Raw genomic sequence first — 18,660 nt, 5'->3', positions numbered from 1 at the left:
GTTATTGTTCTTTGTTAATGTTTTGTTCTCATCTTAAAATTATATTATTCTACACTGATACATAGCAGGCTTGGACACCGCTGATTTAGAGAGTCAGTGACATGACATACAGACAATTATGGTAACCCATACTCAGAGTTTGTGCTCTGCATTTAATCCATCCAAAGTGCACACACACAGCAGTGAACACACACACACACACTTTTATTATTTATAATATTACTATTATTATATGTAGCTTTTTGCCCACATTTTTGGTCTGTTTTCTCTTTTGATAATTTGCGGATGCCGAAAATTCAGTGCATACCTACTTACATCCCCTCCTTGTTTACAAATCCAAAGTCCATACATCTGTATTTAAATGCAGAAGGGACTTTCCTGATAACTTTCTTCGATGGCGTCATCTTTATTTTTCTTTATCTTGCTGCATGCTGAAGACGACCCAGCTGAGCTCACCAGAAAACTCAACACCACCGTCTAGTGGATTGTCTAGAAATTTGTTTTATTATTTTACCAAATAGTATACTAAAAGATTGATACTTGTCATCCGTGTATCAATACAGTATTGCCGTGGAAAATATTGTGATACTATACTTAATTGTAGTATACTATCGTTTATTGACGTTAACCTAATGCTGCGTTCCAGACAGACAACTTGGATATAATATTATAATACAATACAATATTGTATTATATTATAGTCTTTAATATTATACTTTACATAATACATAACATACTTTATATATTTATATATATAATGTTAGGTAAAAAAAAAAAAAGTTAGCCTAAATGCAGACACGCTAGGATCCAATTGCAGTAGAACTGAAACTAATTGATTTAATCAATTAAAAATCGATTATTAAAATAGTTGTCAACTAATTTAGTCATCGATTAGTTGCTAAATAACTTTTCTTTGCTATAAGTGGCTCATTTCGTGCATATTTTAAATCTGCGGGGACCAAAGTGTGGCAGTAATGAGCCACCGGAGGTTTTACTCAGCCAGTACAGCAGGAGAAGTAGCGAATTGCCAATAGCTGGCCTCTGTCACGTGCTTCCCGAACAGTTCTCTGCAGCATTCAGCCAGATGGTGGAGACAGACGGCAGTGGAGTAAGCTCGAGAAAGAAAAAGAAAAAAACGGAAGATAAAACTAATCGAACGAAGTCATCCAAAGTGTGGGAGTACTTTACATTGAGCCTTCAAAAAAAAAAAAGATTAACCTGTAAACTTTGCACTTGCTGAATTGACTTTTATATGTTCAGATTATCCAGTACAATGTTGTTTGCAAATGTTTAGTCGTAAAAGCTGATAACATTGCTTTTTAACAGTTAACATTTAAAGCTTTACAAACATGTTCTGTGATCAGTTTGTCGTTTACCAGTTCATAATTCAATCTTGCAGCCTAATTATGACTGAATGAGAGAGGTTTTCCTAAGTATTCACTGATCTTTTTCACACAGCAAGTTTTTTGTGTCCAATTTTTTTTTCATATTTTTTCAATAATTATTTTTCTAAGTTGTGTGTTTAAAGGAAATATAATAATAAATGACGGGGAAGTCGTGGCCTAATGGTTAGAGGGTTGGACTCCCAATCGAAGGGTTGTGGGTTCTAGTCTCGGGCCGGATGGAATTGTGGGTGGGGGGAGTGCATGAACAGCTCTCTCTCCACCTTCAATACCTCGACTTAGGTGCCCTTGAGCAAGGCATCTAACCCCCAACTGCTCCCCGGGCGCCGCAGCATAAATGGCTGCCCACTGCTCCGGGTGTGTGCTCACAGTGTGTGTGTGTGTGTTCACTGCTCTGTGTGTGTGCATTTCGGATGGGTTAAATGCAGAGCACAAATTCTGAGTATGGGTCACCATACTTGGCTGAATGTCACTTCACTTTCACTAAAATGCAATGTACTGCAATTTCTGTTTTATTCTTATTCTTAGTGAAAATATGTTCTGAAAGATTCCTTTAATAAGCTTTGTTCGGGATGTTAAACTACTTAAGGAGCCCTAAGGACGGCCATGGTGAAAACATTATTTAAAATATCCTTGTGAAATTTGCGTATGGGTCAGTGTTTTGATTGCAGAAGAGTTTGACAAAGGATTACTAGCACATAATAAAACAACTCCAGGTATATTTTGATTGGGAAATATGACAATGCAAATGGTTAAATCTCTAAAAAGTCTGTTGAATGATAAAGACCCTTTATTAATAAGTTACTTGGGGAAAAAATGGGCAAAACTAAAATATAAGTACATAAACCGATTAATCGTAAAAAGAATTGACAGATTAATCGATTATCAAAATAATCGTTAGTTGCAGCCCTAAATTGAAGTATTCATTTATAGAGTGGTCAGACAGGCAGAAATCAGAAACAGCATCAAGAGTGTCCAGGGATATCCAGAAATCAGTAACAATACCAGACAAAGGTCGGGGCAGGTGGCAGAGAATCAGTTGGTATACATAATCCGAAGTCAAACACGGAAGGAACAAAAACTAGGAAAACGCTCAGAAATGCCTGACAGAACTAAACGAGACTTTGCAATGTGAGTGTGGATGAGTGCAACCTTTATAGTGTCACTGATAAGAAACAGGTGTGGTTCAATAATGAGTTCCTAGGCAGGGGTTTATGGGAAATGTAGTCCAGGGTGTACTGTGTCATGTGAAATAAACGGATGTGCAGTGACCGGATCATGACAAAAACATCTGCTAAATGCATACATTTAGTTAAATGTATTTATTTATATACAGTAGAGAGAGAGACGTTATTTCCGGGTCCAATACACAGCTAGTTCTTCAGCAAGTCATTTACATATTTTTCCCCAGTCTTTGAAGCATTTCCTACATCTTTTATTTTTTTCAGTCATTTACTTTAAATGTGTATTTCTATTTTTTCAGGCCTTTTTAATTATTTCATTTATAAATTTAATAAAAAATAAATAAAGAAAAAGAGTCATAAGGTGTACAATAAAATCCTTATATTATAATCACATTGCACTTGAATCAAGTTAAAGGTGTAATCTGCCGATTGTCCTGCAGGTGACTGCTTAAATCTGTCTTCTTACGATGCACTTAGGGCTTAACGATTACTCCAGAGCACCTGTAGATCTATGATGATTTTCAAGTGCTACTTAAGTTATGATGCTTTTGGGAAACAGACCGTGATATTAAGATCAGTCGTCTTATCATTTTTACAAACTTCTTAGGCTTACAAAGCTTTTGAGAACCCTGACCCTGTTTAGTTAGCTACAGAAGAAGCACATCATGTTATTATAAAACATTGTTCCATAGTTATTTCTACTCAAATATGCAGTTCAACTTCTACAACTTCTGCTATAAAGGAGATGTACTCTTGCATAACCTCAGTGCATAAATGATTAACCTCCAGATTCTACACCTCAAGACACTCATCCAGATAAAAGAGCAGCACTTTGAAATGTATAACTCATCGCCATTAATGATATAAACCTGTTATTCATTTACATATTTTATTAAGTAGGAAATTTTAATCAATGCAATCTTAATATATATGCAGTGTATTTACTGTTCATCTAAAAATAACTGGTATTTTTTTAACAATGGTATTACATGTATCTAACTCTGTGATTTGATTTATTTCTATTGTAGGCTAAATGATTGTGGCTTAACAGACAAAAGCTGTCCAGCTCTGGCTTCAGTTCTTGGATCAGATACCAATCTGAAAGAGCTGAACATGAACAACAATAATCTGCAGGATTATGGAGCTAAAATGCTCTGCACTGGATTGAAAAATATTAATTGCAAATTAGAGATACTGAGGTAAGTTTTGTGAAAATATGTAGTGTTTGGTTAGAAGATCCATCTGTTAACATCAACCTAGATCATTTGCCACATAATTGAGGACAGAACTGCTTCAACTCAGTGAAATTTTCAGCATGAACTCTACATTCCACATTCTCTACATCTCTACATTATCTCTCTCTACTATATTTAAAATAAATACATTTAAATAAATTCATGCATTTAGCAGATGCTTTTATCCAAAGCGACTTACAGTGCATTCAGGCTAACATTTTTTTTTACCTAACATTATATATAAATATATAAAGTATGTTATATTATTATGTACAGTATAATATTAAAGACTAAAATATAATACAATATTGTATTGTGTTATAGTTGTTATATACAAGTTGTCTGTCTGGAACGCAGCATTAGGTTAACGTTAATAAACAATAGTTTACTCCAATTAAGAGCCATTCTATAAGATGGCATTTCAGTACTTGACAAACGGACAGCGACTCCTAAGTAGCACTTAAAGCACAGCTACGTGCAACTGTGTTTAGTGCATTGTTACGAAAAGCACGTGAAACAATAACGAACGATTACAAAATTACTCGTAGAAAACGCTCTTAAGCTCTAAAATCGGGAAACCCGGGAAACCTGGCCTAGGACTGTACAATTAATCAAAATAAACTATAAATTTTGATATGGGGTAATGCAGTTATAAAAATCATCTCTGTTGACTTTTTCCCATTTTTAAAATCTCTGAGGGGTTGAGTAATTTTGATTGACTGTAGGTTATAATTGTGGAAAATTAAAATGGCAAAAAAATGTAAATTGCATTTGCTGTAGTTTACATTTACCAATATATAACTTTACCCAGCTTTATTGTGAAAAGAGTACATTCAGGCCAAAAATGCTGTAGTGCATCTTTTTTTATTATTCATTCTAAAACATGTACTTGTGTGACAATCAATGTTATAATGATAAATACCATATTTTATAATAGACTTTCAGACTGCAGTATCAGTGAAGAAGGTTATAAAGCTCTGTCTTCAGCTCTGAGATCAAACCCTTCACACCTGATAGAGCTGGATCTCACAGGAAATGATCCTGGAGAATCAGGAGTGAAGCAGCTCAGTGATTTACTACAGGATCCAAACTGTCAACTCAACACACTGAGGTGAGACGCGATAAAATAATGTTAAATAAGTTATACACATGTAAAGTATTTATATAATATATAAATGTTATTATATTTCACTAATTAAGTAAGGTATACTATTTGTTGCATCAAAAATGTTCAAAATGATCAAACATGAAAGATGAAATGCTGCAGCTGCTGTTGTTTTGATGATAAATGTCAGCACAGTTTAGTTGTGTTAAAAGTTACAGGTTAATCAGATATTTTGGGTCACTAGATGTGCTGGTGTTCAGTAGTTTGGAGTTTCGATAGTTAACATTTATGATTGTGTTATTGTGGACATTTCTCATGAAAAACATATTGAGTGTGATTTATTATCCTGATTGTTTAAATGTCACTGAATGCACTGTACATTAATGTCCATCAAGCTCAGATTCACAACACTGTAGATCACTAATCTAGAATAGAGAACTGGATTGCTCCTGATGCCATGAAAGTGAAGCCACTGCGCCGCCATATTAGTAATCCCTAGTGTGTGTGTAAACTTCCTATTGAATTAATAGGAAATTGTATGATTTTAATGAGAAAACATCAGATAAGTCAGCCTTTTTAAATTACAGTAGCGAAAATCATGAACATGATAAACATCAGACAGACACGACCTCAACGTATAACAAATGACAAAGTGCTCATTCTGAAATCTGAAGAAAGAGTTATGCTTTTTATACACACATACTTTTTATTTGCCTTGAACAGTTATTCATTGTTTATATAATTTTGTTATAACAGACAGTCTGGACATGAAGCTTTATTTCAAGATGGTTAATTAAGTTTTTAATTTCAGTATAGAGCAATTTTAACAGAAGCTATTGTATTATTCATTGTATATTCAAATCAATTTCTGATTATAATAGGTTCATATTTAATAATTCCTGAATAATTACGTACATAAAGAAATAGGCTATATTTTGTGTTGGATAAGTTACCTGTGTCGTCAGTGCGCAGCAGACACACACACCTAAACAGTTTTAATATTGTTACGATCGGAGACCCAGTGAAACGCAGGAGACCAGAGATCCAATCGCAGTATGGGTTTTAATGGGTAATCCAAAGAGAAATCAACAAGCAGGGGTCAAAACCATAAATCCATCCAACACATTACAAACAGGGAATGAACAGGAACGGGAACAGGAACTCGAAAGATGAGGAACTCGGAAGGCGAGGAAACTGGGTGACCTAAAGAAAGGACTCCATGCAGACAAACAGAAAAGGACTGGTTAATATAGGGAGGATAATGACTAACAAGTGAAGACACCTGAGTGCAATTAACAGGAGTGCAATTACTGTGATGAAGGGACAAGGCTTTGTGGGAATTGTAGTGCCTACGGTGAGGTGCCTATGGGGAAGTGAGACCACTAGTGTCGACTCAGGGAAACAGAGACCAGACAGAGTGACAAATATATACTTATCCTGCCCAAAAAGACCATAAACACTGCAGATAACATGATTTAAAAGTTAACTTACACACAACATAAAAAATAATCCCGTTTGACTGATTTGCTTCAAATAGGGTGATTTTAGGTCAGCGGTTTGCATGTTAAATAAAACTTAAAGTTAAATAAGTTCAATAAAACTATCCAGAGATGGTCTGAACCCAGGTCATGTTCCTGTTAGTGGATCGGTAATCCAGTGTTTGGTGAATTCTGCTACATAATAATAGGAAGAGCCGGCATCAAAAGATCAACTAAATATATCACTATGAATGCTTAGCTGTCACAAGATAGTTATCTCTTTGCTAACTTTCCTCATCTCCTGCTTAAAAGCCAAAAAGATCTTCAGATGCTTGAGAATCATGATCTAGTGAGATTTTGCCCCTGAGTTTCTTTTAAAGAATTTACTTTTCTCTTGCACATTGAATTGATTCCAGCTTCATCTTCTCTTCTGCAGATTTTTGGGTCCTGCTGCAGATGAAGGCTGTCAGTATGTGACTGGAATTGTGGGTAAAAACCCGTTACTCCTGAGAGAGCTGAATCTGAGTGGACATGAACTAGGAGACACAGGAGTGAATCAGATCACTGCTCTACTGCAGGATAAACACTGTACACTCAACACACTGATGTATGTTTTTTTTCATTGTTACAAGGACACTTTTAACCCTCAAAGACCGATATAGCCGCCCGCGGCTAAAAATAACTGTTGTTTTTTAATGTTTAATAACTTTACTGTTATTTTTTAATGTTTAAAAAATAGGAGATATCTTATTTATCTCATTTGGATATTCAGAACTGCCGTAGTGCACGTGATTGTCATCACATTTTGACAACATTGATTTGTCAGAAGAAACCAATGCTTTCGTTCCTCTGAGCCAAACAGAAATGATTGTTGACACGTAGTCCCACCCCGAGCCAAGATTGGTTCAAACTGTACCATATTCAACCAATAAGTAGTCATTTGAACTACTACTAAACATATTGCTTTTGAAATATGAATGAACACAAAGTGAAAGTGAAGTCTGTCGCGAGTGCATGGATACAAACGGCAACTAACACATTTGCATGAGAAAACTCTGAAAAGCACAAAAACACACGACAGAGGACTTTGACATAAAACAAATCAAAACCAAGGATGAAACTGTGATACATATCTGATAAACCACTGGCATTTATGTCTTAGGTCGCTAAGCGATGTTCCGGTAAAATCGATTCTGACACATATTTCATCCATCGGATCTCTCATTTATATTATGTCTATTATAATTAAATAATATTAGAATTTATTAGGATTAACCCCTTGAGATGTATCATCTCGTTTTCGAGGGGGCCCTTACAATGAAACACAATTACAATTTAAAGAGCATTACAAGATTACAATTAACAAAACATCAACAAACAGGCAAACAGTAAAACACCATCAAGAAAAGAAAAAAACAACAGTACACATAACATCAACGACAGTTTCAATGATAGCATGTGCAATCTACTTTAAAATAAGATAATAGAGATTGTTTAAACAACCGAAAGAAGTAATGGATCTGATATCTACAGGCAAATTATTCCAGTCTAGTACAGATTTAAACATAAACGCTCTCTTACCAATTGCTTTTTTAACACGAGGAACGAGAAAGTACGTCTGGACAGAGTGCCTAACTTGATGATTTGAAGAAAAGAGTACAAAGTATTGTTATAGATAACTAGGATAATCAAAGTAAATACATTTAAATATAAATTGGAGCCAGTGAGTCTGCCTTCTCACATTCAAAGATGGCCACTGAAGTGCATCATGCATTGTACAATGGTGAGTGGAAAAAGAACATCCTAAAACGAATCTACAAATTCTATTATATGCCGAATTAAGTGAGACAAGATCAGCTTTTAATGCCGTCTGATAAACCACATCACAGTAATCAAAAAACGGAAATATTAATTGAACAACTAGTTTCTTACGAACACTATAAGAGAAGCAATTTCGAGATCGATGCAAAATACTCATTCCAACATTGACTTTTCGTAAAAACATGATTAATATGTGGTTTAAAGGAGAGTTTAGAATCAAGCCATACACCAAGATATTTAATAGTGTCAACTCCATGCAGAGGAGTACCGTCTTTACATGAGATAGCACAAGAACAGGTTTTAGAATTAAGTTTATATCTAGAACCAAAAATCATAGTATATGACTTGGTTTTATTAAGAAATAATTTATTAGCCAAAAGCCAGTCTTGTAAACTATTAAAATCCGATTGAAGAGATAACTGAATTTGTAAAGGATCAGAATTACAAGTATATATGACAGTATCATCCGCATAAAGTTGAACCTGGCAGTTCTTAAGAAGTAATGGTAGATTATTTACATAAATAGAAAAAAGAAGTGGTACCAGAACTGAACCTTGAGGCACGCCTCTTTGCTGAATCAGGAAATCCGATTTATTCCCATTTAGGACAACACATTGTTTCCTGTTGTGCAGATATGAATTAAACCACAAAATTGTATTTTTTGAACAACCAATAGCATGAAGTTTATCTAAAAGCAGATAACGATCAACCAGATCAAAAGCTTTAGTCAAATCAAGAAAAATACACAAGTTTAATACACTTTTGAGTGATTCTGAGAATCATGAAGAAATTCTAATTGGATCTAAACATTTGTTAAAATTTTGTGCAGAATCTTTTATTCTTTAAAATCAGCAATAAATGCTGTCTGCAAGTGTTTAGAAGCTTCTGTCACCTCTCTACTACAGTCTTGGCCCATTCCTCGTCTGAAAGGTTCCAGATCAATGATAATCTTTGGTTTTCACATTGCCACAGCTTTCTTCAAATTCAACCATATATTTTCAATGAGAATTAAATCTGGAGACTGAACAGTCCACTTAAGAACATTTTCAATTCAATTCAAGTTTATTTGTATAGCGCTTTTTACAATACAAATCGTTACAAAGCAACTTTACAGAAAATTATGTTTCTACAATATTTAGTAGTAGCTTATGGTGGTGACTGTCAGTTTGTGCACGTTTGACAGGATTTTTAGAAAAAATTAATACAAGACGTTGTCAGCTAGACGATGAACATTATTAATATTAATGATTAATAATTATTATATGATGCAGTCACACATGTAGCAATAATTGTTAGTTCTGTTTGTTGATTCAGGGTTAGCATAATCTGAGGTCCTCTGAGGGTCAGCATCATCTCTTCTCTGGAGTTCTGGATCCAGACTGGAGCTTGTGTAAATCCTAGTTACCACGGGATGTAAATCCTGTGGCAATACATAGAAACAAAATAGAGACATCATTAGCATAGCTGCTGATCCAACAAAGTAAAATTAGTTTAACCCAAGCTAATGAATAAGAATGCACATTTGATCAGAAGCTACTACACTCACAATTTAAGAGATACATTATTCAAATGCTTGGCGAAAGAGATGCGTTTTAATCTAGATTTAAACGGAGAGAGTGTGTCTGAACCCCGAACATTATCAGGAAGGCTATTCCAGAGTTTGGGAGCCAAATGTGAGAAAGCTCTACTTCCTTTAGTGGACTTTGCTATCCTAAGAACTACCAAAAGTCCAGCGTTTTGTGACCTTAGGGAGCGTGATGGATTGTAGCGTGTAGAAGGCTAGTTAGGTACGCAGGAGCTAAACCATTTAGGGCCTTATAGGTAAGTAATGATAATTTGTAACTGATACGGAACTTAATAGGTAGCCAGTGCCGAGACGTATTGCTGTGAACTTGGGATTCCATATTTCCATTCTCTTAAACTGTAAAATTGGGGTACTATGATCATATTTTCTTGACCTCGGAAGCACTCTATCTGCTGCATTTTGGACTACCTGTAGCTTGTTTATTGAAGAAGCAGGACAACCACCTAGAAGTGCATTACAATAGTCCAGTCTAGAGGTCATAAATGCATGAACTAGCTTTTCTGCATCAGAAACAGACAACATGTTTCGTAGCTTGGCAATGTTTCTAAGATGGAAGAATGCAGTTTTTGTAACATTGGAAATATGATTTTTAAAAAACAAATTGCTGTCTAATATAACACCCAGATTTCTGACTGTAGAGGAAGTAACAGTACATCCGTCTAGTTGCAGATTGTAATCTACAAGATTCTGTGTAGTGTTTTTTGGTCCAATAATTAATATCTCTGTCTTATCCGAATTTAATTGGAGAAAATTATTTGTCATCCAATCTTTTACATTTTTAACACACTCTGTTAGCTTAGATAATTGAGAAGTTTCATCTGGTCTCGTTGAGATATACAGTATTGTTCAAAATAATAGCAGTACTATGTGACTAACCAGAATAATCAAGGTTTTTAGTATATTTTTTATTGCTACGTGGCAAACAAGTTACCAGTAGGTTCAGTAGATTGTCAGAAAACAAACGAGACCCAGCATTCATGATATGCACGCTCTTAAGGCTGTGCAATTGGGCAATTAGTTGAAAGGGGTGTGTTCAAAAAAATAGCAGTGTCTACCTTTGACTGTACAAACTCAAAACTATTTTGTACAAACATTTTTTTTTCTGGGATTTAGCAATCCTGTGAATCACTAAACTAATATTTAGTTGTATGACCACAGTTTTTTAAAACTGCTTGACATCTGTGTGGCATGGAGTCAACCAACTTGTGGCACCTCTCAGCTGTTATTCCACTCCATGATTCTTTAACAACATTCCACAATTCATTCACATTTCTTGGTTTTGCTTCAGAAACAGCATTTTTGATATCACCCCACAAGTTCTCAATTGGATTAAGGTCTGGAGATTGGGCTGGCCACTCCATAACATTAATTTTGTTGGTTTGGAACCAAGACTTTGCCCATTTACTAGTGTGTTTTGGGTCATTGTCTTGTTGAAACAACCATTTCAAGGGCATGTCCTCTTCAGCATAGGGCAACATGACCTCTTCAAGTATTTTAACATATGCAAACTGATCCATGATCCCTGGTATGCGATAAATAGGCCCAACACCATAGTAGGAGAAACATGCCCATATCATGATGCTTGCACCTCCATGCTTCACTGTCTTCACTGTGTACTGTGGCTTGAATTCAGAGTTTGGGGGTCGTCTCACAAACTGCCTGTGGCCCTTGGACCCAAAAAGAACAATATTTTACTCTCATCAGTCCACAAAATGTTCCTCCATTTCTCTTTAGGCCAGTTGATGTGTTCTTTGGCAAATTGTAACCTCTTCTGCACATGCCTTTTTTTTAACAGAGGGACTTTGCGGGGGATTCTTGAAAATAGATTAGCTTCACACAGACGTCTTCTAACTATCACAGTACTTACAGGTAACTCCAGACTGTCTTTGATCATCCTGGAGGTGATCATTGGCTGAGCCTTTGCCATTCTGGTTATTCTTCTATCCATTTTGATGGTTGTCTTCCGTTTTCTTCCACGTCTCTCTCTGGTTTTGCTCTCCATTTTAAGGCATTGGAGATCATTTTAGCTGAACAGCCTATCATTTTTTGCACCTCTTTATAGGTTTTCCCCTCTCTAATCAACTTTTTAATCAAAGTACGCTGTTCTTCTGACCAATGTCTTGAACGACCCATTTTCCTCAGCTTTCAAATGCATGTTCAACAAGTGTTGGCTTCATCCTTAAATAGGGGCCACCTGATTCACACCTGTTTCTTCACAAAATTGATGACCTCAGTCATCGCCACTTCTCTCCCCTCCATTCAGGACATTGCAGAGAACCGCTGTGCATCTCGGGCCAAAAAATCTGTAGCGACTCCTCTCACCCCCATTATGGTCTGTTTATTCTGCTGGCCTCCGGAAAGAGGTTCCACAGCATGCGGTGTAGGACCACCAGGTTTTATAACAGTTTTTTTCCCCAAGCCATCAGACTGTTGAACACTTAAACACTTTGTACTGAAACTGTGGCCTATGCAAAGAAATTTTGTTCTTGTTGTATACTGAATGACAATAAAAGTCTGTCAAGTCAAGTCAAGTCAAAACAGTGATTTTACCTCCTTTTTGCTGAGAAATATAATGTAGTGATCCACTGTATAGGCTACTTTATTAATTATTGTTGCAGGACAACAAGGCAAAGTTGACAACAAGCTTCTGTGCTCCTGAATGTTTCTGAATTTGTGCAGCGTGATCTCCAATCTCTCTCTCTCTCTCTCTGTGTTTGTGTGTGAGTGATGTGTGTGTGTGTGTGTGTGTGTTTGTTTGTTTGTGTCAATGAAAGCAGCACATTAATATAAAACTGTAATGTAACTGGCTTTGAACTACCTGTGCATTAGACTGTTTTAATGCATACCGGCCAGTCAATCAGAATTGAGTATTCAGATAGACCATAGTATAAACCCAAATATTTGATTCTTTGCTAATTTAACTGGTTGTTTTGATTTGTTTGTATACTGACCCTCAGAACTTTCTGTGTAAAGATCCTCAAATATATGTCTTTCTTCTTCCTTTTCTTCTCTTTCTCGTTTCTGTTTCTCCCATTCTTCTCGTTCACTCTTCAGCTCCTCTCTTATCTTTCTCTCTTGTTCTTCTATGTTTTTAATGTCTGTTTTATATTGTTTTTCCCTTTCAATATATTCATCTTCTCTTCTCTTTCTTTCTTTTTCATGATTTTGTCTTTCTTTCTCCATCATCTTCATTCTCTCTCTCTCTTGTTCATGTTTGAACTGAAGATCTTCTCTTTCTCTCTGTCTTCTTTCTCTCTCTCGTTTAAGTTTCTGATAATAGTCATCCCATGTTTCCTGTTCTATCTTTCTCCTTCTGTCCTCCTCTTCATCTCTTTTTCGTTTTGCTTCTTGTTCCTGTCTCTCCCATTCCTCTCGTTCTCTTTTCATCTCAGTTTTATATCGTTCTTCTCTCTCCCTAAATTCCTCTTCTCTTCTCTTCCTTTCTTTGTCATGAGTCTCTCTTTCCTCATCCATCATCATCTTCATTCGCGTTTTCTCTTTTTCATGTTTGTATTGGAGATCTTCCTTCTCTCTTTCCATTCTCTCTCTCTCTTCTATAAGTCTCTGATTACTTTCATCCCATGTTGCCTGCTCTTTCTTTCTCCATTTCTCCTCCTCTTTTTCTCTTCTTTGTCTTTCCTGTTGTTTCTGTTTCTCCCATTCCTCTCGTTCTCTCTTCAGCTCCTCTCGTATCTTTTTCTCTTGTTCCTCTCTTTCTTTGATGTCTCTTTTATATCGTTCTTCTCTCTCAATAAATTCTTCTTTTATTCTCTTTCTCTCTTTCTCATGATTCTGTCTTTTTTCCTCTATCTTTATCTTCATCTTATTTTTCTCTTCTTCATGTCTGTTTATCAGTTCTTCTCTTTCTCTGATCACTTGCTCCACTTTCTCCATCAGTATGTTCTTCTGTTGTTCTTGTTTTTCTCTCTCCATCTCTCTGAACATCTTACATGAGTAGTAACTCCCTCCGTTCTCTTTCACCATGTTGTCTATCTTCTGCAGTAGATCAGTCACCTGTGTTCGGTCTCTAGTCTCTTTATTATTGAACACATGATATCTGTTTCCACACACATCAATCAGCTGTTTTAAAGCAGATCCAGGTTCTCACAGATACTGTTCAATGGTTTTTTCATTCAGATCATCTCCTCTGGTGAAGAGCACCATCGTGTACTTTAAAGAGTTTTCACCAAACGTCTCTTGGATGATCTTCACTGCTGTTTTCTCTTTTTGAGTGTATCGTTGTGCTAAGTTGATCACGATGATGAACACATGTGGTCCAGGCAGGATCATGGAGATGCAGTTGCTGATTTCTCTCTGGATTTCTTCATTACTGAGTTCAGTATCAAACAGTCCTGGAGTGTCGATCACAGTAATGTGTCTGCTGTTGATTTCAGCTGTCTCTCTATGACACACTTTAGTAATAGATTTTTCAGAAATGTCTGATTTAAGCACTTTTCTTCCTAAGATGGTGTTTCCTGTTGAACTCTTCCCAACTCCCGTTTTTCCCAGCAGCACAATCCTTATTTCATCTTCTCTTTCTCTTGAAGCTAAGGATAGATCAAATAAAAATTAAAAACATTAAATTGAATTTCAAGCTAATATTGTCAATTATACGTCATCATAGAATATAATGTTTTATATTATCATATTATTTCTTTCAAACTCTGCATGTAATGTTATTTTTATCTTAAAATACATGCAGATTTTCTGCTCATTACCTTGTGACTGAAACCACATATGAAATGATTTCCGCAGTTTTTCCATCGGTGCCTTTAACAGTGTTTCTGTCGAGAACAAATGCCACTATTTTTTTGTTTTACCAACCATATGCTTCAATTTCTGCTTTCACAGTATTAATGGACAAAAGTCATTCATGAAAAGAAAAAGACTTTAACAAACCTCTTCCATCACATCCTGTTTCTGTGCACTCTCTGAGATCAGAATCCTCCTCTTCATTGTCATCTCTGACTGAATCCACTGATGATCCATCAACTCCATCCTCATACATGTTACCAATGAGAACCTCCTCTGTCTTTCTGAACAACTCTGATCGCCATCCCGGGTTTCTTGTATCAAACTGAAAATGTCTTCCTCCACACTCCTTTATTAAATCATGAATAGCGTTATTCCTAGAATTGAATATGTACCAATGTGTCTCTTCATCAGTAGTCACCACTATAGTGTGTTTCATGCCCTGCTCACTGAAGAGGTTCAGCACAGTTTTTACTCTCTGACTGTAGTTCTCACTGAAGTCTTTGTACTGCAGTACGAGTATGATCACATGAGGTCCTGGAGCAGACAGAGACACACACTCTCTCACTTTCTGGATTATCAGATGATGTGAGAGATTTGGCTCGAGCAGGTGAGTGTTGATGACTGTGATGTGTCTTTTCTCCTCCTTTCCATCGATTCTCACATTGTGCTGCTGTAAATAAGATGGATCTTCACTGTGAAATTCTGTTGTATCCAATATAATGTTTTCCAATCGGCTGTTTTCTAATTCATTTTTTCCTACTAGAAGAATTCTCAGATTACTCACTGAAAAAGAGCACAAAAACACATGTTGGGTCTTCATGTTAAGGGGACATTCCAAAGACATAATGATTTTTCTACCATGCAAAATTTATTTTCTAGGGCTGCCCCCTAATAGTCAAGTAATCGTTAGTCAACCAGAAGAGGATTGTTAGACAAAATTTTCAGTCACTTAGTCGCAGAAAAAAAAATCCATAGACAAAGTCAAGCAGTTCATGAAGAAGACAGCTATATGGTAATACATTAGCCTACATCAGACAGAACATTCAGAATCATTCATCGACCTTAAATATGGCATATCATCTAAAAATATGTAAGCATTAGCAACTTTACCTGGCAGCTTATTCTAATGTTAAACCTCACGGTCGGAAACTGCGTCTTGGTAGTAAAAACACGGAATGGTTTTGCAGCGTACAGTGTCACAAACAGAATGAGGCGATCCACCGGAAAAAAGAATGAATGAAAAATAGGCGGAAGATAGTTTATTTGAATTTGGCGCTCCCTCCTGGGAGCATGTGACGCGCTCTGACGCACCTGTCAGCTGATGGAGGCGGAACTTACAGCGATCTTCTTTTCCTTTCTTTGTTTTATTTTTAAACAGTTTTTATATATGTGAGAGTGTGTTTTATGTTGAATGTGAATGTATATGCATGATTACCATCTGTTTGAGTGCAAATCAGCCCACATCAGCACTTATTTGCATCGTAATTCATTGTAAAATATGCATCTCCGGCAATCTCAGGATGTTCTATAATTGGCAAACAAAGTTAAATCTTTTTTTTGTTGTTTTCTTCCCAGCGGGCAATTGATGTCAAATAGACATCAAATTGACGTCAAACATAGTCATCAAAGAATTGGTCAAAAATGCAAATCAAATCGATGTCAAAACTTGACATTAAATTGCCGTCAAGTTTTGACATTAATTTGATTTGCATTTTTTAAAAACATTTTTAACACATTAATGTCCTATTCTAGACCACAAGAATAATGACAAAACAGTATTAAATGCAAGACGTGTTTTATTAAATCCACTGGTTTATATCAGAATTTTGTAAATTTTTCTTAAATGAACATGTAGTTGTAATACCGTATATACTTGGTATTACAATTTCATTTAGCTGACACTTTTATCCAAAGCAACTTACAATTGCTATATATATGTCAGAGGTCACACGCCTCCGGAGCATCTAGGGGTTAAGTGTCTTGCTCAGGGACACATTGGTGTCTCACAGTGGATTTGAACCCAGGTCTTTCACACCAAAGGCATGTGTCTTATCCACTGCACCAACACATGTGGTTTTATTAACAAAGTTCGGGAGAAGCACGATCAGATAATCATCCAATTTGGCACAGGTGCATCTCGTTTAGCTAATCATCTTAAATAGCACGCAAGCGTATATATATCCAGTCTTCCTACCTACTGTCCCACGACAGTTTTTCGGCAACCCTCCTCCACCCCAACTCCTCACTTCTAATCTATTTATCCCAAATTAGGGATAGGGGGAGTTATTTAGGTTCGGGCTATGCTCCGGGCCCGGACCCCTCCCCCAGGACAGCACGCCAAAATATGCCTACTATTTGCCTTCAGATTAGATGTAAGGGTGAACTCGTGAATTACTTAATGTGTGGTTACAGCAAAAATGATGCATAATTTTTTTATTTGTAATTAAGCAAATCAGTATATTTTTGGTAAAATATAATATATTCACCTCTTTCATTGTCAGTAATTTATGCCTACATTTTATAAATAGTTTTTTGTTGTTGATGTTTATATGTTTTTAACCACAGAAGTCCCAGAAGTTACAAGTCATGCAAAAATCAAACAACATATGACATGCCGAATGGATGCATTTTGAAGAAAAAAAAAATTATTTGATGACTATGTTTGATGTCAATTTGATGTCTATTTGATATCAATTGCCTGCTGGGTTGATATCAATGTGATGTCAATATGACATCAACTGAACGCCTATAACACGATGTTGATTTGATGTCAACTCAATGTCAAACATGTTGGCCCATATACTTACATAATCAATTTCAGTATGGGATGAACCTAATATTTTCATCAATTAACCACTGGAAGGACTTGATGTATAATCTGACTTTGAAATTATGTTTTGCAGCATCTTGATCAAATCTTGTCTAATATTTGACGTCAAATTGACATCAAGGTGCCCACTGGGTTATTATTCTTATTTTTCTTACTCAAATTATTCTTATTGTATTTTCTAGTGCTCAAATAAATCATTTATATGATGTCTAAGTTTCTGTCTAGTGTTTTATAATTGAAAAAAACTATGCAGTGGTATGTTCACTGACCAAATAGTTTGTAGAAGCCTTCAATATTATTCTAATTTTTCATTATATTTCAACCCATTACTTTTCTAGATTGCTCCAGGACTCATATCATGTATTTTTATATCAAATAAAAAAATATTTAAGAGTGGTAAAAAAAAAAATTCAAGGCACTTCAGTGTCTATAACTTTTAATATTTTTGGGCATTAGCAAATCTGGTTGATAAAAAGTGAAGCCCAAAGGGTCTTCTTTCTAAAGACACCACAATTATGTTTGTAACACACTGAAGTAGGAAACTATTACAATTATAAGTTAGTTAGAGCAATTTCAGCTGTGAGTCCCATAATGGGGGTGCCGGCTAACAGGTTAAAGGGTCAAGGGTCAGTCATAGAATCCCAGATGTCAATCCATGCCCGGTTGTATGGGGGTACTTGATGGTGCTTAATACTCTCAAATAAAAGCAAATGCAATTAAAAGATCTGGGAAACTATCTAACCTTTTTTTGCAGTATTGAGCAATGTAGCCAATCAAAGACATATCTGTTGATTTCTTCAACACAATGGTCAATCAGAAACATTATTATAAGTTTTCAGAATTCACTCACTGCTGAAAGAGTTAGAGTTTTGCACACTCGTGAATCATCTCATAACTAATTATTAAGTGCGGAAACGATGTGAACTGATTCTTTTATTGATAATAAAGGAAGCGGGTTTTGCGTGTTTTCAAGACTATAATCCATTCAGAATTTGAATGAAACTTTTGTTTTTCAGACACATACATGCTGCAAAGTTTCAGGAATTATGCCGGATTCATTCTCTAAATATAAGTGATGCAATGGATGGGACAAAAAAGTGTTTTATTCTTGAACTAGTCCTGGCCAAACTTCCACAAACAATGTGCGTCCTGAGTGAGATCCAGTTCATGGACTAAAATCGTAGCACACTGTTTTGATGCACAGGCTATATCTGAAAAAGGGGGTTGATTCCTTGCTCAAGGTCATCTCAGTTGTGAGTTACAA

At 35.9% G+C, this 18,660-nt stretch overlaps 1 pseudogene; it reads right to left on the bottom strand.

Annotated features, from left to right (window-relative positions):
• Nucleotides 1–9,114: 9,114 nt before the first annotated feature.
• Nucleotides 9,115–15,013, bottom strand: LOC113080354 (golgin subfamily A member 6-like protein 22; annotated as a pseudogene).
• Nucleotides 15,014–18,660: the final 3,647 nt, after the last annotated feature.

The sequence above is a fragment of the Carassius auratus genome, unplaced genomic scaffold (assembly GCF_003368295.1).
Source record: "Carassius auratus strain Wakin unplaced genomic scaffold, ASM336829v1 scaf_tig00031048, whole genome shotgun sequence".
Classification (NCBI taxonomy): domain Eukaryota; kingdom Metazoa; phylum Chordata; class Actinopteri; order Cypriniformes; family Cyprinidae; genus Carassius; species Carassius auratus.
Note: the sequence above shows the minus strand (reverse complement) of the source record. Positions and strands in the feature narration are given on the sequence as shown.